This window comes from Trichechus manatus, unplaced genomic scaffold, assembly GCF_000243295.1.
Source record: "Trichechus manatus latirostris isolate Lorelei unplaced genomic scaffold, TriManLat1.0 scaffold00025, whole genome shotgun sequence".
NCBI lineage: Eukaryota > Metazoa > Chordata > Mammalia > Sirenia > Trichechidae > Trichechus > Trichechus manatus.
The window spans coordinates 5,173,848-5,194,677 of NW_004443961.1; the positions used below are offsets into that span (position 1 = coordinate 5,173,848).

A 20,830-nucleotide genomic window follows, 5' to 3' on the forward strand; every position below is an offset into this window, starting at 1 on the left:
AAATCTGCCCCAACCCTAGTTGGAGCAAAATACCCTTGGGAGGTTCCCCAAAAGTTACGTGACATTTTTCAGCCAATTGAACTTCCCTAACCTCATTTCCCAGAAAATTTATTCAAAGATTAGAAATTGTAGGGCACTGGTGGTCTAAGAAAGAGGTCAGTAAATTCTCCCATGGAGCCGAGTCTCGAGCGGGAAAATTACCTGTTAGCATGGGAACGCACTAGCATCAAAACCTGTGGACAGGATGACCTCCAAGTATTGCCCTCCTGCAAACTGGCCAATGACCTACCTGTCCTCCCACAATGAGGTTCTGGGTTCCTGCAAAAGGCCACATTCACGTAAGTCCTGTTAAACCAGCTGAGTGGGTTCTTACTATGTGTCACTCTAGTGGGTCATGTGTTATCAAGGCCTCTCAGAAATTTCAACAATTTGTCCCAAGGAAATAATCAGACAGGGCCTGGAGCTGACTGTGAGAGGTAATTCACCGTGGTTTATGTCATAATATCAGAGATATTGGAAACCAACTAAATGGCCACCAGTAAGGGATGGTTTTAATTAATTACAGTGTAGCCATCAATGAAATACTTAGCAGTCTGTACAAATAATACAGGATCTATAAGTATTGGCATGAAAAGATGTCCACAACATCTTTGTTTAATGTGAAAGGCAGTTCAAAGAACAGCATCCTGTTATGTTGCTAACGGAAAGGTCTGTGGTTCAAACCCACCAGCCGCTCTGTGGGAGAAAGATGTGGCAATCTGCTTTCGTAAAGATTACAGCCTCAGAAACCCCATAGGGCAGTTCTACTTTGTCCTACAGAGTCAGTGTGAGTTGGAATTGACTCAAAGGCACACAACAACGCAGAAAATTGCATTCATATCGATGCGCCCATAGAGCTATCGAGAATTATAAAAACCAAAAACCAGTTGCCATTTCGTCTGACTTATGGTGACCCCACATGTGTCAGAGCAGAACTGTGCTCCAGAGGGTTTTCAATGGCTGATTTTTTGGAAGCAGATTGCCAGGCCTTTCTTCTGAGGTGCCTCTGGATAGACTCAACCCTTCAACCTTTTGGTTAGGAGCTGAGTGTTCAACAGTTTTCACCACCCAGGGACTCCTTGAGAATTATGTTTGCCGAAATATTAACAGTGACTACCTCTGGGCTTGTGACTTTGAGGGATCTTTACTTTCTCCTTTACATTTCAAAATATATCTTAAATAATTTATAACAATACAATGTATCATTTTATACTCTGAAAAAAACTAAGGTCTTGTCATATTTTAATTCTGAGGGGGGAAATGAACTAGTTTAATCATGTTTGGGAAATGTGTTCTTGGGTTGGCCACACCAACTAGGTGGAATAAGAACAATAATAATCAACATTTTGGGAATACTTACTAGGTGCCAGCAGCCTCTGATCTGAGCACTTTATGTGTTTTCAACACATTTAATGTTCACAATAACTCTGTTGTTGTTGTTGCTGTTACGAGCCACGGAGTCAATTCTGACTTATAGCAACCCCATGTGACAGAGTAGAACTGCCCTCATAGAGTTTTCTGGCTGTAATCTTCATAGGAGCAGATCTCCAGGTCTTTCTCCCGCATGGCGGCTGGACGAGTTCCAACTGTCAACATTTTGCACCACCAGGGCTCCTTCACGATAACCCTGAAAAAAAACCCAGACCCATTGCCGTCCAGTCAATTCCGACTCACGATAATCCCAGGAGGCAGGTATTTCACAATGCCCATTTTACAGATACCGAGAGTGAAAGTAATTTGTGCAGGTCTCATGGCCAGTAAGTGGAAAGCAGAGATTGGGGCAGAGGTTTGCCTCCCAGGTGTCTGATGACGACCGTGTGTTACTCCGCACGCACGGAGTTCACCTGTTCCTTATCTGCAGCGAACTAGCGAAGGAGCGAGTGGGCATGGGGAGAGCAGAGAGGGAGAAGGCAGAGGAGGCTGCCTGGAGGAGAGCAGGACTCGGGGTCCCTGCTCCTGAAGCCTCTTCAGTCTCCTGCTCGTCTCCTGTATCCAACCCCTCTTAGCTGCAGTTTCCTTTTTTGTAAAATGAGGGAGTTGGGTCAGAAGATCTGTAAAGACCTCGCCATCTTTAAAATCCCGGGTAGGTCCTCGAGTTCTACAAAGGTAGGCCTCTTACTGACACGTTTCAAACTCTGTTGCACTTTCTCACTTCCTCCCTCTCTCGCTCCTTCTCCTTTCATTCCCCTCCAAGCTCAATAAACAAAGAAACAACAAACAAACAGAAACTCCGGCTCATAGCAACCCTATAAGACAGAGTCGAGCTGCCTCACGGGGTTTCCAAGGAGCACCTGGTGGATTCGAACTGGCGACCTTTTGGGTAGTAGCTGTAGCTCTTAACCACTATAGAGGCTATGTTTGTTTGTGAAAACCTCCCTCGTGTTTTGATTCTTTTTTGCCTGATTCTCAGTCCCACATCTTGATTGCTCATCCTCTCTCTGCGGAAATTCCTATCTTCTTGGCCACCCTCCCTGCCCCTCTTGCCCGCATATACCTTTCCTAGCCTATCCCTGACCCACATTCTAATCTCCCTCACCCTGTTGACCAACATCTACAGGCTCAGGCCTTCATGGTAACATTCCTGGATTCTAGGCTGGCCATTCTAGGCATTTATTCACTTGCCTTGACTTAGGAGAAAATCTATCCTATAATTAATCCATTCAGTCAGTCAAAAATATTTTTTGAGCTACTGAGTGGCCATCTAAGATGCATCAGTTGGTCCCAATCCACGTGGAGCAAAGGAGAATGAAGAACACCAAAGACACAAGGAAAATATTAGCTCAAGAGACAAAAGGGGCCACATAAACCAGAGATTCCATCAGCCTGAGACCAGAAGAACTGGATGGTACCCGGCTACCACCAATGACCACCCCGTCAGGGAACACAACAGAGAGTCCTTGATAGAGCAGAGAAAAGTGGGGTGCAGAAGTCAAATTCTAGTAAAAAGACCAGACTTAATGGTCTGATTGAGATTGGAGGAACCACAAAAGTTACGGCCTGCAGACTCTCTGTTAACCCAGAACTAAAACCATTCCCACAGCCAACTCTTCAGACAAAAAATAGACTGGACTATGAGACATAAAATGATACTCATGAAGAGTGTGCTTCTTAGTTCAAGTAGATACATGAGAGTAAACGGGCAGCTCTTGTCCTGAGGCGAGATGAAAAGGCAGAAAGGGGCAGGAGCTGGCTGAATGGACACGGGAAATCTGGGGTGGAAAGGAGGAGTGTGCAGTCACATTATAGGGATAGCAATTAGGGTCACATAACAATGTGTGTATCAATTTTTGTATGAGAGACTAACTTGAGCTGTAAACTTTCACCTAAAGCACAAGAAAAAAAAGTTTTTTGAGGAACCACACTCGACAAAGCACTGCGCTAGACACGGGGAAGACTGTGCAGATTTAGAAAGATGAAGCTCTTTTCCCCAGAACTCTTACATCAACGGCATATTTCTGGAGAGCTGGAGAAGCTGTCTGTTTAAAATGCTCTAGGTCAGCTTCAAGTTGGTATCACTGAAGAACGTGCCAGCCCTTATGTGTTCAGTGAGGTTGCTCTTCTGGAACGGCTCAGTCCAGATAACAAAAAATAAAAGGCGCCTTCACTGACAAAACTGGGTACTGGCACACCCTCAGGTACTGGCACACCCTCAGTTCTGAGAATTGAGAACCTGGGCGGTAGAGCTTTTGCTTTCTTTGTTGTTGGAGTCGCCGGGTGATTACACTTTCGGGAACAAGGGCCACACCTGAGGAGTCAGCATTCCAGGACGGGCATCCCCGGGCTCCCAGAGCATGGTGACAGGGCACAATGACAGGTGAGAGTGCTCGCCAGGCCCGGAAAGGAACAAGCAGAGCTTTGTATGCAGCTCATCCCTAGAAGGAGTCCCTGGGTGGACACATGGTTAAGGAGCTCGGCTGCTAACGGAAAGGCTGAAGGTTAAGTCCACCCAGAGGTGCCTCGGAAGAAAGGCTTTGCAATCTACTGCCAAAAAACCAGTCATTGAAAACCCTATGGAGCACAGTCCTACTCTGACACACACGGGGTCGCCATGAGCTGGAGGTGACTCAACAGGCAACTGGAACTGGTTTCCTTAGAAGAAAAATTCTGAGCCAATCACATCCTAAAACTTCAGTAACTCAAAAGAAATAAGAACACTAGCATTAGATGCACTGGTGTACTTTACTATGCAGTCTTATGGGTAGCTACCCAAATGGCTATGTGACATCAGACACTAAAATCCCTAAAACCTCCCCCATCACATACAGCTTAAGGTCCAAAGTCCTTAAGGGAAAAAAAAAAAAAAATTGCCATCAAGCTTACCCCGACTCATGGCGACCCCATGTGTGTCAGAGTAAACTGCACTCCATGGGGTTTTCAATGGCTGATTTTTCAGAAGTAGACAGCCAAGCCTTTCTTCTGAGACACCTCTAGGTGGATTCAAACCACCAACCTCTTGGTTAACTGTTGAGTGCGTTAACCATTTGCGCCACCTGGGTACTCCCCAAAGTCCTTAGTTCCGCCTTTAGTGGCCTTTGTGCTCTAGCCCTGCTCACAGCTCTCCTGGCCTCGCACATGCTGTTCCTCTAATCTTTCCCCCGTTGACTATGTCAGGTAACACACGTCTCCTCCAGAAGGCCTTTTTAAGCCACCCAGCAGTTTCTCGTACTGTGGTGGCTTGCGTGGTGCTGTGCTGCTTGAATCTATGCCACTGCTATTTCAAACACCAGCAGGGTCACCCATGGTGAACAGCTTTCAGCAGAGCTTCCAGACTAAGACAGACTGGGAAGAAAAGCCTGGTGATCTACTTCTGAAAATTGTTGCTGTTGTTGTTGTTGTTAGGTGCCGTTGAGTCAGTTCTGACTCATGGCGACTCCAGGTACAACAGAATGAAACACTACTCGGTCCTGCACCCTCCTCACAATCGTTGCTATGTTTGAGTCCATTGTTGCAGTCACTGTGTCAATCCCTCTTGTTGAGGATCTTCCTCTTTTTTGCTGACCCTCTGCTTTACCAAGCATGATGTCCTTCTCCAGAGACTGTTCCAGCCTGATAACATGTTCCAAGTATGTGAGACAAAGTCTCGCCATCCGGACTTCTAAAGAGCAGAATGGCTGTAGTTCTTCCAAGACAGATTTGTTTGTTCTTCTGGCAGTCTATGGTATATCCAATATTCTTTGCCAACACCATAATTCACAATTGGCCAATGAAAACCCTACAGATCTCAATAAAATATTGTCTAATGCAGTGCTGGAAGATGAGCCCCTTAGGTTGGCTGCAGCAATGGACTCAAGCATACCAACCATTGTGAAGATGGCACAGGAATGAGCAATGTTTGGTTCTGTTGTGCATGGGGTCGCCATGAGTCAGAGCCAACTTGATGGCAACTAACAGCTATGTCATATACAGACCTAGCTCTACTTCTATTATGGCACTTATACTGCCGCAACGCCACCAACATCCCATTTCCAGCTAAGAGACACAATCACCAAAATCCCCCACAGGGCAAGTTGTTAGAGCAGACAGAAGACAGCTGGACATTCTTATGAGCGCACTGACCACCCTTCATGATAATTCTGTTCACCTGTTGCTCTCCCCGCTGGACAGAAGCCGCTGAGGCAGAGACTGTGTCTTGTGCATATTTGCATCCCCAGCGTCTGGAATCTAACATTGTTCCATAAATAAACATCCTTCTTTGAGTAAATAAGTGGAAACTGCAGCAACGTGGGCTCCTGATTCCAGAATAATAGGTAGGGAAAGCTACGCTTGCATATTAATTGCTTTATGATTTGTTTTTCATTTTCGACCTCACCTGACACAGAGTTCGGACTAATTATGATCATTAAATAAAACCAACACTCATTGCTGTGGAGTCTATTCCAACTCATAGCAACCCTATAGGACAGAGTAGAATTGCCCCATAGGGTTTCCAAGGCTGTAATCTTTATGTGCAGCCCTGGTGGTGCAGTGGTTAAGAGCTCAGCTGCTAACCAAAATATTGGCAGTTCAAATCCACCAGCTGCTCCTTGGAAACCCTATAGGGCAGTTGGACTCTGTCCTATAGGGTCTGTATGAGTCAGAACCGACTTAACAGCAACAGATTTGGTTTGTTTGGTTTACTCTTTATGAGGAGCCCCTGGTGGTGCAGTGGTTAAGCACTTGGCTGCTAACCAAATGGTCAGTGGTTTGAACCCACCAGCTGCTCCGAGGGAGAAAGATGTGGCAGTCTGCTTCCGTAAAGATGAACAGCCTTGGAAACCCTATGAAGCAGTTCTACCCTGTTCTACAGGGTTGCTGAGAGTTGGAGCTGACTCGACGGCAACAGGTTTGGGTGTGTGGGTTTAATCTTTACGGAAGCAGACTGACACATTTTTCTCCCACGGAGTGGTTGGTGGGTTCGAACCGCCAACCTTTCAGTTAGCAGCCGAGCACTTAACCAATGTGCCACCAGGGATCCTTGTCATTAAAGAAATCACTAATTTTTAACATGTTGCTCACGCAAAAGGGGCCAACAGGCCCTATTTTATATTAGCTAGAATACTTAATTCAAGAGATTCTAGACTTTCTATATAAACGTTAGAGTATAATTTACAAAACTCCCATAGTTCAGGCATTTTGCCAAGGCTCAGAAGTTACACAGCTCGTAGAGGGTGGAACCTGACCCTATTTTTTCAGCCCCCCCAAGTCAGCTGTTCTTTCACTTTCCACCCCTCTAACAAGTCACCATGGGTTCTAAAAGCAGATATGCCAGTAACCCCGCCATCTTAGGAGAGGTCAGCTTATATCTGAGTGCTTTTTTTTACATTGAGGATCATGATATCAGCTCCTCTTAGTGAGAGAAAACCTAAGAAACATCAACAGATGTAAGCCAATATTGACATAGCCAATGTCTGCCTGGGGTTCCAACCTTCCTTCCTCCTGCTTGCTCACTTCTCTTCATAATAATCGCTGGCATCAATGTCATCCAACCCTTGGGCTCCCTAATGCTGAATCACCAGTTAGGGGAGGCTGCTCACTTCAGAACTGCCTGATGAGTCTCGAAAAATGCAGATTCTGGGCCCCATCCCATGAGATTTTGAATCAGGAGGTCTGGGGTGGGGAGCAGACATCTCTGCCTTTGTGAAGTTCCCCAGGGGATTCTGGTGTGCGGCCAGGTTTGGGAACCACTGATCTGACCCTACAACAGGAGTCAGCTGTTTCCTCCCCCACCCTTGACTGCGTTTGAAAAGGTGAGTCATCATTTCACTTTTTCTTCTTTTCACGGAGCTGAGACGACAGAGTCGTTGTGAGCACCTCTGAATTCCTTCACTGGAGTTCTAGCTCAGACGTCTCCTCCACTTGGAGGTCCAAGCACTTCATCTGCTTCACCAGCTCTCAAGGTCAAGGGTGTGGGTCTAGGCTTCAGGAGGTAGAGTCCCTCCCCAAGTCCATCCTGGAATCCTGCAGTAGTCCTGTCAGCCCAGGTTAGAGTCCCCAGGGAAACAGTTGATTCTGAGGATCTTCCTGTCTCGAGTTGCCGGGACCATACCAGGCCGTCTTACCACAAGCCTAGACCTCTGGCCCATCAACCTCGTATCCTTCCAGCCTCCTAGGGATGAACCAGGACCAGGAAAAAGTGAAGACTTGGGGAAGGGTCTAGATTGTTTACTTTCTTAGGTCTACCTTGTCCCTCTCCCTTCCAGTTACCAGTTGCCTTCAAGTTGACTGTGACTCATGGTGACTCTGTATATGTCAGAGTAGAACGATGCTCCATAAGGTTTTCTTTTTTTTAATTTTTTTCACCATATAAAAATTTATACACACATTGTTATGTGACTCTAATTGCTCTCCCCATACTGTGACAGCACACTCCTCCTTTCTACCCGATTCCCCATGTCCATTCAACCAGCTCCTAACCCTCTCCGTCTTCCCATCTCACCTCCAGACAGAAGCTGCCCATTTAGTCTCTTGTCTCTACTTGAGCTAAGAGGCACACTCCTCACGAGTATCACTTTATGTCCCACAGTCCAGTCCAATCCCTGTCTGAAGAGGTGGCCTCGGAAATTGTTTTAGTTCTGGGCTGATAGAGAATCCAGGGGCCATGCTTTCTGGGGTTCCTCCAGTCTCAGTCAGACCATTAAGTCTGGTCTTCTTATTGGAATTTGAGTTCTGCACCCCACCTTTCTCCTGCTCCATCTGGGACTCTCTGTTGTGTTCCCTGTCAGGGTGGTCATTGGTGGTAGCCGGGCACCATCTAGTTCTTCTGGTCTCAGGCTGATGAAGTCTCTGGTTTATGTGGCCCTTTCTATCTCTTGGGCTAATACTTTCCTTGTATCTTTGATGTTCTTCATTCTCCTTTACTCCAGGTGGTTAGAACAAACTGATGAATCTTAGATAGCTGCTTGCAAGCCTTTAAGACCCCAGATGCCACTCACCAAAGTAGGATGTGCATTTTCTTAATAAGCTTTGTTATGTCAATTGACCTAGATGTTCCCCCATAGGGTTTTCAATGGCTGATTTTCAGAAGTAGATCACCAGGCCTTTCCTCCAGGCACCTCTGGGTGGACTTGAACCTCCAGCCTTTCAGTTAGCAGACAAGTGTGTTAACCATTTGCATCACTCAGGGACTCTCTTCTGCCCTCGCCACCCTAAAGATGAAGCCATGGGCAGCAGGTAGGATCCCTCTGTATTAGTCAGAGCTGTTGGATATTACAGCGACCCACTCGAGCAAAAAGTATAAGTGCACACAGGTATCTAGCCAAACCTGAGGCTGGTACCACACTCAGTTTGAAGAACAGACTGGAAATGGGCTGGGAATTCAATCCAGCTGTGGAAGGGGCTGGAACAAGGACGAAGACTCTAGTCAGGGCTCTCTCTCTCTTCCTCATCGACTTCTTTCTTCAGCCTTTCTCTGAAGAGCTTCTCAGGGCTACGCAGACAAAGAGGACCCCTCCGCCCACCCTTGCCACCAGCTCCCACATTTACATTCTGCAGTTTCTTTTTTTCACACAAGATAACTAACTTGTCATCTCTCAGACTCACTTCAAATGCCCAGGGGAAAGAGTCGGAGGCCTCATAGGTTGGCTGGGCGAACTGGTGCGATCATTATTATGCTTATTATATTCTGTTGCAATATTTATGGCCTAAATTATAGCTTCCTTTTGCCAAGTATCCATGCAACACTGGGTGCTGCAGCCTACACACAAGCACACAAGATTTAGCTATGCCCTTTAGGGGTCTTCTATTATAGAGGGAACAAAGCTGAATTAAGTACATTGGAAACAAACATAAGCCCTTTGCCAAGTTCTTGAAACGTTACTTCTGTTGTTGCTGTTCAGCAATTTAAATATACTCTCGGTCACCGCTTTAAAATATGTATATTTTTTATGTCTTTACAAAAGGAATTTGTGTTCACAGCAGATATTTAGAAATAAAATGTACGCAAAAAGAAGAAACTAAAAAAATCACCTGAAGGCCCCCATCCAGAAATGCCCCTGTTAACACTTTGGGTCTATCCCTCCAGTATCTTCTCTAGGCGCCAAGATGAGGCGGGATTGTGTGCTGACGTGTTCGCTGGCGTGTCCTTTGAGCCCCGTTGTGAAAACATCTGGGCCTTCCCTTGTCTCGGAGGGTGGTCTTGGTTTTCCTAAGCCCAGGAGTGAGGCTTGAGGAGCCCTGGTGGCGCAATGGTTAAGTGCTCAGCTGCTAACCTAGAAACCCCTATGGGGCAGTTCTCCTCTGTCAGAGTCAAATGGACTAGATGACACCTGACAATAACGGGGGCGTGGGGAGACAGAGCTGAGCCTGCCAGGGAACAGAGTGGAGAGCGGAGGGGGGCTGAGCGGGGGAAGCTTACCTGAGGAAGAGGAAAGGAACTAGTGGGGGGTGGATTTCAACCCTAAAGAGGGCACAGGAGCTCTGGTAGAGTGGGGCGTGGACACTGTGGATACCAAACTCTCGGAGCCATGCAGGGGACAGATGCCCAGTGCTCAGTTGGCACTGAGGAGGGGAGGCCGGGACAGGTAAGAGCGAGGCAGCTCCTGCTGAAACCACACCGCTGCAGCTGTGGGGGACAAGCAGGTCCCCAGAGGAGGGAGGCACAGACGCACCCCCATTCTGTGGTCTAGGCAGCCACTTCCATTTGCACTGCTACAGGTTTCATTCCTTCTTGTCTGAAGGAGTGAGAGCGCAGCACAGGAAGGAGGCAAGAGGGGTCTGTTTTCCAGAAGGGAGGCTTAGAGGTGAGGAACAGAGAAGACAAGAAAGCATTGGAGAAACGTGGCTAAGAAAAGATACCCTGTCTGGGCAGTTAGTCCCCGCTCTGCTGACCTTCTATGAGCCCAAGGGGAACAGAAGGAGGGGACGTGGGACCCGCACTCAGGCTGCCCTTCTCTTGCCAGCTGGTTTTCATCCCACCGCTGAAAAACCTCATGGTATAGTGGGGGTCACACGTCTGAATTCAAATTCGGCCATGCCACTGACGAAAAGTTGCTTGATCCCGACTCTGTTTTCCCAGGTGTAAAATGGGTCTAACAGAACCTAGACCACAGTGGCTCTGGAAATACAACAAGATATCTGTGTCAGGTTCCCGGCACACAGCTAGGACGTGCTGGTACCCTCCTTTCCCTCTCTTCCCTACTCCTAAATGTGCACCGGCTTCTCCAGGGAACCCGTTCCAGGGGTAGCTCCACGCAGAGAAGCATTGCTGAAAGCAAAACCGAAACTTCCCAATTGGCTGGAAATCAGTCAGTTCCTCCGCGTAGTTCTGGTCTGAATTACCCTCAAGTTACTGGAAACCTGGGCTGGAATGAGATGACCACATCTTTTCTTCTCTTGCTTAATATACCTTTACCCCAGATTCTGAGGGCTTTTTGTTACGCTTCCTCATATGTCCATTAGCCAGCCAGAAAGAATCCCGGGTTACTACTGTTTGGTTGTTTTGTTCTGTTTTGTTTTGATTTGTTTGATCCATTTCTTTAGTTGGCTTCTCTAAGGGAATCTGACGCAGAAAGCAACTATTTGCTGCTTTGTTTTCCTTTTCATCGACGCCTGAGGAGCCGTGCCAAGTGCTGCTGTGAGTACCAAGTGGGTTGAGATGTTATCATCCCTTGTGAGTTTGTGCTATAGACCTTGACGAGGCCACATGGTGGAGCGGAGCATGGGCATGCCTTCTCTCCACATCATTTGAGGCAGGAGAAACTCTGCCTGGAACATTCCAAGCTGGGAATCTGCTCAGGGGCACCAATAAGCGAATTCTGTCCTGTCCAACGAGAGTAGGATTTCTCTTGCTTGTGCCTTATTCTTATTATTCTTGGTGGGCAGTTTGCATAGGAGAGATATTTTCTGCACAACAAGTGTGCGACATAGAGAAATTTAACTGTTCTTGAGATTGTCTCTCAGCTTGGAGTTTTTGGGGTTAGCGATTAAGAAGTTACAGACTTCCTACAGCCAACATCTGTTCGTGGTTGTTTTGCATTTATGGTTTGGCAGGCAGTCCACATTCCGGACTGGCTAGCCTCTGTTTACAAGCTGTGCTTCAAGAGCAAGCTGCTAGGAAGAAAACTATTATTTCATTAGCTTATGGTTCCACCGAAAACCAGTTGCTGTCAAGTCGTCCCCAACTCATGGCGACCCCGTGTGTGTCAGAGTAGAACTGTGCGCCATAGGGTTTTCAGTGGCTGATTGTTTGGAAGTACCATAGATTGCCAAGGAGCCCTGGTGGCAGAGTGGTCAGGCACTTGGCTGCTAACCAGAAGGTCAGCAGTTGGAACCCACCAGCTGCTCCACAGGAGAAAGATGTGGCAGTCTGCTTCCATAAAGATTTACAGCCTTGGAAACCCTATGCGGCAGTTCTACTCTGTCCTACAGGGTCGCTAAGAGTCGCAATTGACTCGACGGCAGTGGGTACTATAGATCACCAAGACTTTCTTCTGAGGTACCTCTGGGTGAACTCAAAGCTCCAACCTTTTAGTTAGCAGCCTAGCACGTTAACTGTTTGCACCGCCAGGGGCTCCAGCTTCCGTTTCGTGACCCAATTATTTTTCCCTTTAATTTTTTGTTGATACGATATGTTTTCAGTAATGGAGGGCATGCTGAATCATTGAGCGTGTCTGAAATTTTGGTAGGTAATATGTTTTTTGTTGTATGCCTCATTCCACAAGTCATACCCTAGGAATCCAGAGATACAAATGTGTACCCCTTGTAAACACAAATTCTACCCCCAGAGTCCAGAGGCACATATGTGTACCAAACAAAAATTTTCAGAATTCATGTTTTTCCTACCCAAAATTGAATGATTCAGCACCACCTCATCCAATACCCCGTCAAAGCAGTGATTTGCAGCACACGCCCATTTTTCCATTTCAAACTGTCATATAGGGCCCTGCCTGCCGACAGCACGGGGGACAATAGCTTCCCAATGAACCCCAGAGGTACAAAAAGTAAATGGTAGCTATATATGCCGCGGGTCTTGAAAGGTTATAGTACAGGTAACCATTGTCTAAGAAGAACATGATTTGGGACCTACTAAAAGGCTCATTTTTCCAGATAAAATGATCAGAGAAAGGATAGCAAAAATTTTTGAAACTGTGATTATTGCTATTTCTTGCTCACCACCTTGGGTGCACGGAGTAAAAGAGATGACACTGGATTCATGGGCGAATGAGCGGAGGTGGGGAGGTGGAGCTCAAGCCAGGTTACCCACTAACTGAGCTGCCCCTAACTCTGAAATTCTATGCTCTGTGGGAGGGAACGATAGACACGAATTGACAAAAAATGAGACTATTCAGTGTGCGCAGGAACCAGACAGAGCGTTGGACCTGGATCTTTCCCAAGTTCCTTTCAAGCCTGAGGTTCTGTGGGTGGATGAACACGATCACCCCTGCTGATCTTGCCACGTGGAGCCTGTTCTGTTCGCTTGGTTTCCCGCGTTCTCATTGCCAGCAAGCTCTTCCTTGTGTACTGCTTCCAGGTTGTTGTCTCCCCAGGTCTCCTTCTGTGAGCCTTCCATTCAACTGGAGTCCCCATGGGCAAGGACCACCCTTTCGGATACTCTGAGTCCTCAGTGCCTAGCACAGTGCCCGGCAACACACACAGGTGCTCAGAGGATGCTTGCTGAATTGATTTATTGGATGCAGTGTCAGGCGAGTCACCAGGAAGGAAATGTTTGTGTAATGTGCAGGAGGCAGTGTGGGGGGCTGATTTGAGAAGCTTATTTGAGCAGTGAAAATGTCCTCAGAGAACTGTCTCTGAGGACATGTTTATGGGTCATGCTTTGAAGTTAACTTGCCTTTTGATGCATGGGACAATGACTCATAGATTGTCAGGCGTCAATTTTATTCCACATGACAATGTCCAAATACACCACATGCCTTAATTGTGGTCTATCTGGGCTACCCTATAATGAGAGAAATGCAGTCTGACCTCCTCATATCACACCTTGCTCTACTGCAGCTGGGGTCCCCCAGGCCATTGGACATTGGTAGTTCACTGGTAGAATCCTCGCCTTCCATGCAAGAGACCCGGGTTCAATGCCCAGCCAATGTACCCTGTGCTCAGCCACCAGCCATTTGTCAGTGGAGGCATGTATGTTGCTGTGATGCTAAACAGGTGAAGCTTCCAAACTAACATGGACTAGGAAGAAAGACCTGGTGATCGACTTCTGAAAATCAGCCAATGAAACCTTATGGATCCCAACAGTTGGATCCACATCCAATCATGAGGATAGTGCAGGATTGGGCAGCGTTTCCTTCAACTGTGCATGGGATCACTATGAGTCGGGGCCGATTTGATGACAGCTAACAACAAACCTCCAGATCAGCTCGGAGAATTCCAGGACAGATAAAGGAATCTGGAAGATTATTCGGCCCCAATCACCCCTGATGCTTCCCAGCCCTCTTTACCACCCCCAGGGCCTGATTCCCCGGCCTCTCTATGATCAACCACCCCTGCTTCTTGAGGTTTTCCTCCCGCGTCCTCCAGGACTCTGCTCTGAGGGCATTCTTCTGGACACCTCTTCTCTGCCTCCTTCACTGACCCCCTACTCTTGCTTTCCAAAGTTTTGGTCACTCCTTAGAGGTCAGACTTTATCTTTCTAACCTCTTTCTATAGTCTCCCCCTCACAGAGTTCATTCATACCCAATATCAACTAACATCTCCGTATTTGAAATAACTTCTTAATCTCTAGCCCTAAATTATTGGCCTAACTCTAGGCCTACATTTTTCTTGGATGGTTTGCATAACTCCATGACTCAAATCCAACTCACTGTCTTCCTTCCAAAATCAGCTCCTGAGCTTATATTTCCTTTTTTTTCCCCCACTAGTACGAACATTGTCTTGATAGTCCTGCCTCAAAACCACAGTCAAACTTGTTGCTTCTCTTTTTCTTTCCTGTAAGGTTGATCAATTGTCAATGGTTTTGTCCATGGCTTATCAATTGTTTTATAATAAGTTTCACCTTCCTCTCCCTTTCTTCCTTTCTCTGACCCTAAATTGGGCCCTGTTACCAAACATCTGGATGAATATAATGATCCTCTAATTGAGTGGCTCTCTTTCCATCACCCCGTCCCCATTCTATTCTGGGGGGGAAAAAATCAACTTAATCTTTTCCAAATACTGTGCTTCCTTGGTCTTGTCATTCAGTTTCTGATGACTGCCACTATCCCCCCACTGGCAGCTCTGCCTGGCATTAAGCCCTTGACATTCTCGTTGCAGCATAAATTTCCAGACAAGCTACTCTCGTCATTGTCCCCTCAACACACCTCTGTTCACACCTCTGAGACTTTGCTTCAGGGCCACCTGCAGTGCCTTCCAGAGCAGCTTCAATTCTTCAAGTCCTACCAAGGTTTCAAAGTCCAAATCCCACTCTGGGAAGTCTCCCCTCCTTCAGTCAACTTTCAGGGCTTTTGCGTTTTTACCACTCCTCTTACACTGTTATTGTTTTTGTTAGCTGCCTTCAACACCACTGACTCACTCTTGGCTACCTCACACACAATGGAAGGAAATGCCACCCACTCCTGTGCCATCCCCGTGATCAGTTGCAGATCCAACCATATACATAGGGTTTTAATTGGCTGATTTTCGGAAGTAGATCACCAGGCCTTTCTTCTTAGTCTGCCTTAGACTAGAAGCTCTGCTGAAACCTGTTTAGCATCCTAGCAACACCCAAGCCTCCACTGAGAGATGGGTGATGGCTGTGCATGAGGTGCATTGGCTGGAATAGAACCCGAGTCTCCCGCATGGAAGGCAAGAATTCCACCAGTGAACCACCGCTGCCCTTTTAGACTAGTTCTTGCATTTTTTTCATGTGTTCAAGTTTTAGCCCTCTAACTATATTAGGATGTCTTTAAGACCAAGGACCCTTTCTTAGATGAATCCTCCTATGAATCTTCCACAGTTTATACAATGACTTCCAAAAAGTAAGAGATCAGTGTTTACTGACTACAAAATTGAAGTGCAATTTGAACTTCTGTGCCCCATTAAATTGCGTAAAACAGCATCTTAAGCCTACAGGTTGTTTCTCTACACTGCAAATGGTTTGGAGATCAAATATTCTGAAAGATTACTTATCTACCTCATCTACCTAAAAACCCCTGAAAGCTCAAATACCTATAGGGATTGACAGGTAATAAAAATGTCTGAATCCACTCATGGAATCCAGACTTTCTGGAGCCATTGAGGCTAGATGAACACCCCCTATTGCCCTGAGATGATCTTTAAACCTCAAACCAAAAATATCCCCTGAAGTCTTCTTTAAACCGTACAATAGCTTAATTAGTAAAGAAAGTCTGCCTTGAAATTGTGCTCTTTTAGGATCTATAAGGGATCAAATTGTCAAATTGACAACAGCAACTCGAAAGATTAGATAGCAAACACGGGGCAGTGAATTTATATTAATGGAGAAGGAACAACTCAGAAAAGGAGGGTGAGAATGGTTGTGCAACTTGTAAGAATGTGATCAACATCACTGAATCGTAGATGTAGAAATTATTGAATTGGTGTATGTTTTGCTGTATATATTCTCAACAACAACAACAAATAAAATAAAATTTTTAAAAAAGCAATAATTGTGACCTTCTGGTGATAATACTTGAAAAGAAAAATACATATATGAAGAACAAAGTAAATTCATTTAAAGACTTATTTTCACATGTCACCGTAGCAATAAATTCTTGATTTCTACATCTAAAAAAAAAAAAGTGTGTGAATCCAGCTGGTATGACAATAGGGAATGGTAGAGTCTGGGGCAGACTCTGCATACTTGCCAAAGACATTCAAATTCAAATTATGTTAAAACACTGCTACTTCCGATCTCTGTCTTCAACACTCCACTGACTCTCCTATAAAGACCTCAGTGAGTACACAAAATACATAAAGCAGTAGAGGTGATTGGGGCTGAATATAACCTTCCAGATTCCTTTATCGGTCCCGGACTTCTGTGAGTCAATCGGAGGTTTGCTGTTGTTAGCAGCCATCCAATCGGCCCCCGACTCTTAGCGACTCCGTGCAAAGCTGAATGAATCGCTGCCCAGGCCTGTGCTAGACACTCAGGGACAGAGAGAAGCCAGATGAGAAATAACTGGCAATGTTCAGCAAAGAGCAACATGCTATGCAAACATGATCCTTTAAGATGATGATTGTTATGCAAATGAATATTTGCTAGGATTTTCAAGACATTTCCATAGAGTGTCTCTAGGTCATTGTTGTTATTCTACAGACCAGAGCGTTCTTTGAAAGCTTTGATTGCAATTTATTTGTCTCTGTGTACTAAAGCCTGACACCTAGTAAATACCGAGTGAATGTTTTAGGAAATAAGAAGAAAGACATAATTAAAACCTCTGTATGTTGCTATAACCTGTTGACCATTGCTGTCGAGTCAGTTACAATTCATAGTGACCATATAGGGCAAAGTAGAACTGCTCCGGAGGGTTTCCAAGGCAGTAATCTCTCTGGAAGCAGACTGCCACATCTTTCTCCCGAGGAGCAGCAGATGGGTTCGAACTGCCGACCTTTCAGTAACAGAAATTTCATTTCATGCACAGTTCTCAGATAGATTTCAGCAGACAGCAGAAGTGGCAAGAAATGTGTCCTCTGGGAACCAAGAGGAGCCCTGGTGGTGCAGTGGTTAAGAGCTTGGCTGCTAACCAAAATGTCGGCAGTTCAAATCCACCAGCCGCTCCTTGGAAATGCTATGGGGCAGTTCTACTCTGTCCTATAGAATCACTATGAGTCAGAATTGACTCAACAGCAGCGGTTCGTTTTTCTTTGGTTTCAGGAACCAAGAAGTGAAGCTGCCAGCACCTGCTGTGATCTTTGATCCTCTTGCAAATTTTTCTTGGAAAAGTTTTCCTCATTTTCTGATTACAAACCTCTCTTCAGAATTTATGGGAGTTTTCTTGATTTCACTAGAAAGATGTAACTTCCTAATAAAAACGCAGTTGCCATAGAGTCGACTCTAACTCATGGCAAACTCATGTGTGTGTCAGAGTAGAACTGTGCTCCATAGGCTTTTCAGTGACTGCTTTTTCACAAATTGATCACCAGGCCTTTCTTCTGAGGCACCTCTTGAATTTCCAACCTTTCGGTTAGCAGCCAAATGCATTAACCATTTGCCCCACCCAGGGACTCCAACTTCCTAATACAGTTAAATAAATTTGTATTCAGTACTTCTTATGTAAAACAATGAAAATAGGGACTAAAAGTCTACTATGGAGAGAAGTTGAGCATAAACCACTAAATATAAGGTAGACAAGAAGTATCCTGAGAGGTACAACAGGGTGGGAAACATTTGCTTGGAAGACTCAGAAGGAATCATGAAGGAGGTAGCCCTGAGTGAATCTTAAAAACTGGGTAGACTCTTACCCAGGGAGATCTTAGTGGGATTAGTGAAAGCAGTGGTCGTATTAGGAATGTATGGGATTTCAGACCAAAGATCATCAGTCACCATCATAAGTAACCCCAGAGACTCACTCTCCCCTTCTACAGGAGAAGGAGATATACTAGATGATTCTAGACCTAGATACTCCTAACTCCTTACCATTCACAATGTCTTTTTTCATATACCTTGCCCAAGGACCCACAAGCATGTCCGTTCACTGCCTGTGGTTTGGTCAAGAGACCTAGCTCTTGGAAAGCTTGATTTCTAGTTTCCACCCTCTCCCAATTTCACCATGTTGGAAGAGGATCTATCAGGGCCATTTATAGCTTTTGGATTACAGGAGCATGCTTTAGTTATTCAACAAATATAGATGAGGACCCACCATGTTCCAAGAGCTGTTTAGGGTACCACGGATATCGCAAGGAACAAAAACAGACAGAAATTCTTACCCTCATGGAGTTTAAGTTCTTGGGCAGGAGATAGCAACTAAGGAAAAAGGGAGAGAAGAAAACAATGTTCATAGAAGTAGGAACCTAGCAGTTGACCATCTCCATAAACCCTTGAGGGTTTCTCTGGGTCCTCTACTCCCTAGATAAGAACATGGCCGCTGCTAAACTTCTGATTTCAGCCACTGCCTCTGTCAGAACCTGGGCAGCAAAGATTATGCTACTCTGCATGTTGTTTTGTGTTTCTATTAATAAAATACCTAAATTATCAAAAGTCTGGCTTTAAAGATATATAAAACCACCAAAAACCAGTTGCCACTGAGTGGATTCTAGCTTATGGCAACCCCAAGTGTGCGGAGTACAACTGCTCCAAGGGGTTTACCAGGCTGTGGCCTTTTGGAAGCAGATCACCAGGCCTTTCTTCCGAGGTGCAGCTGGGTGGGTTCAAACCGCCAACCTTTCAGTTAGTAGCCAAGCACTTAACCATTTGCATCACCCAGGGCTTCCTATAGATACATGTACACATATGCATACACATATTCGTAAGTTAAAGTTGTTTTTTTTTTTTTAATAATATATATTATCTCCATGATGTCATTTCACTCACTTTCTAAAATGCCTTTTAAAGGAAAGGAATAAAAGGAGATTTCAGCTAAAATAAGGGAGATCTTACATATCTTTACCTTAAACCCTGGTGAGTAACTGTTACTGATATCCTGGTCATAGTTGCGGTCGTTACAAATGATCCTGTTTTAATATCTCAAAGAAGTAAAAACATTCATGGTTCATCAAAATCTGGATATCTAATGTATATGAACATTACCTGTTGTCTTAGTCATCTAGTGCTGCTATAATAGAAATACCACAAGTGGATGGCTTTAACAAAGAGAAGTTTATTCTCTCACAGTCTAGTAGGCTACAAGTCCAAATTCAGGGCATCAGCTTCAGGAGAAGGCTTTCTCTGTCAGCTCTGGAGGAACATTTTTGTCATCAGTCTTCCCTTGGTCTAGCAGCATCTCAGCGCAGGAACCTCAGGTCCAAAGGCCATGCTCTATTCCTGGCACTGCTTTCTTGGTAGTCTGACATCCCCATGTCTCTCTGCTTGCTTCTCTCTTTTATATCTCAAAAGAGATTGGCTTAAGACACTATCTAATCTTGTAAACCTCATTAATATAACTGCTACTAATCCATTTTATTACATCATAGTGATAGCATTTACAACACATAGGGAAATCACATCAGATGATAAAACAGTAGACAATACTAGGAATCATGATCTAGCCAAGTTGACAGATATTTTGGGGGGACACAATTCAATCCATTACACCTGTCATGCTGAAACAAAATGGCTAAGATTGGCTGTTGAGGGCCAGTGATTGCATACATGGTACATGGAAGGGGCCTTGGGAGTCATTTAGTTCACCCTTCTTCTCTTGTAGAGAGGAGAGAGCAAGTCTCTGAGCAAGGACTGGAACTCACGTCCCCTGATGCCTGCTCCGGAGCTCTTTCTACAAAGCAAGGCAGTAACCTGAGCAGGGCTTTCCACAGATCTTGAAAGAGTAGCTCGGTCTTCTTCTCACTCTCAAGCCTGAGCATCTTCCAACTGAAAGAAAGTTCCTGGCTCCTGGAGCCACCAGAAAATGTTCTCAGATCTTAGATCCTAAGCCACTCTGCTCAGTTTCAGACTGAGAACCTTCTCTCTCAGAAAACGTGGTTCTCCTAAGGAACCCAGAAGAAGCACCGAGTCTTATTCAGATTGAGTGGATTTTGAGAGAGGCTGGTGAGAGTCTTGAGATACCTGCAGAAACATTCCACTGGCTGAGAACCTTGTAAAGGAATCTCACTGTTGAAAAGAGATCATTTTCCACCACTTGCGGAGAATCTTGCTTCAACACGCACCCTTTGCTTAAACAATTCCAGGAATGGTGACTCCCTCACCTGATTAGCAGCCAACTTCTTTGTGAGTGGCTTTAAAGGATGGAAAGTTCTTATGTCAGGCCAAAATTAACAACCAAATTAAGGTTTCTGTTTTCTCTGATAGAGGAAGAAGCCGACTGGGAGCCAGTAATGTCAGATTCCTGAGTGTGATCCTAAATTGTTAAGCATGTAACCATACATTTCTTTGTCCATTCAGCAAACACTTATGAGAACCTGTTGTTGGGTGCCACTGAGTCTGTTCCGTCTCACAGCGAGCCTATGTACAACAGAACAAAACACTGCCTGGTCCTGCACCTTCCTCACAATCATTGGCTATGCTTGAGCCCATTGTTGCAGCCACTGTGTCAGTCCATCTCATTGAGAGTCTTGCTCTTTTTTGCTGGCCCTCTACTTTACCAAGCATGATGTCCTTCTCCAGGGACTGCTCCCTCCTGATAACATATCCAAAGCATGTAAGACGAAGTCTCGCCATCCTTCCTTCTAAGGAGCATTCTGGTTGTACTTCTTCCAAGACAGATTTGTTCATTCTTCTGGCAGTCCATGGTATATTCAGTAT

The 20,830-nt window shown here is 45.4% G+C and overlaps 1 protein-coding gene and 1 long non-coding RNA gene across 3 annotated transcripts in view; one reads left to right on the plus strand and one right to left on the minus strand.

Moving 5' to 3' along the window:
• LOC111820065 (uncharacterized) overlaps positions 1-20,830 on the minus strand; it is a 51,175-nt gene that overhangs the window by 2,077 nt on the left and 28,268 nt on the right. Inside the window, exons 3-4 of one of the 2 annotated variants that reach the window (XR_002823588.1) lie at positions 18,340-18,376; positions 1,400-1,666 (exon numbers count right to left, since the gene is read on the minus strand). This is a non-coding gene — a long non-coding RNA (uncharacterized LOC111820065). The remainder of the gene's footprint in view (positions 1-1,399; positions 1,667-18,339; positions 18,377-20,830) is intronic. The other variant, XR_002823589.1, reaches the window with a different exon arrangement.
• PDCD1LG2 (programmed cell death 1 ligand 2) overlaps positions 10,435-20,830 on the plus strand; it is a 65,093-nt gene continuing 54,697 nt past the window's right edge. The window contains exon 1 of the mRNA XM_023728595.1: positions 10,435-11,089. The gene's annotated coding sequence lies outside the window, so the exon portion shown is untranslated. The remainder of the gene's footprint in view (positions 11,090-20,830) is intronic.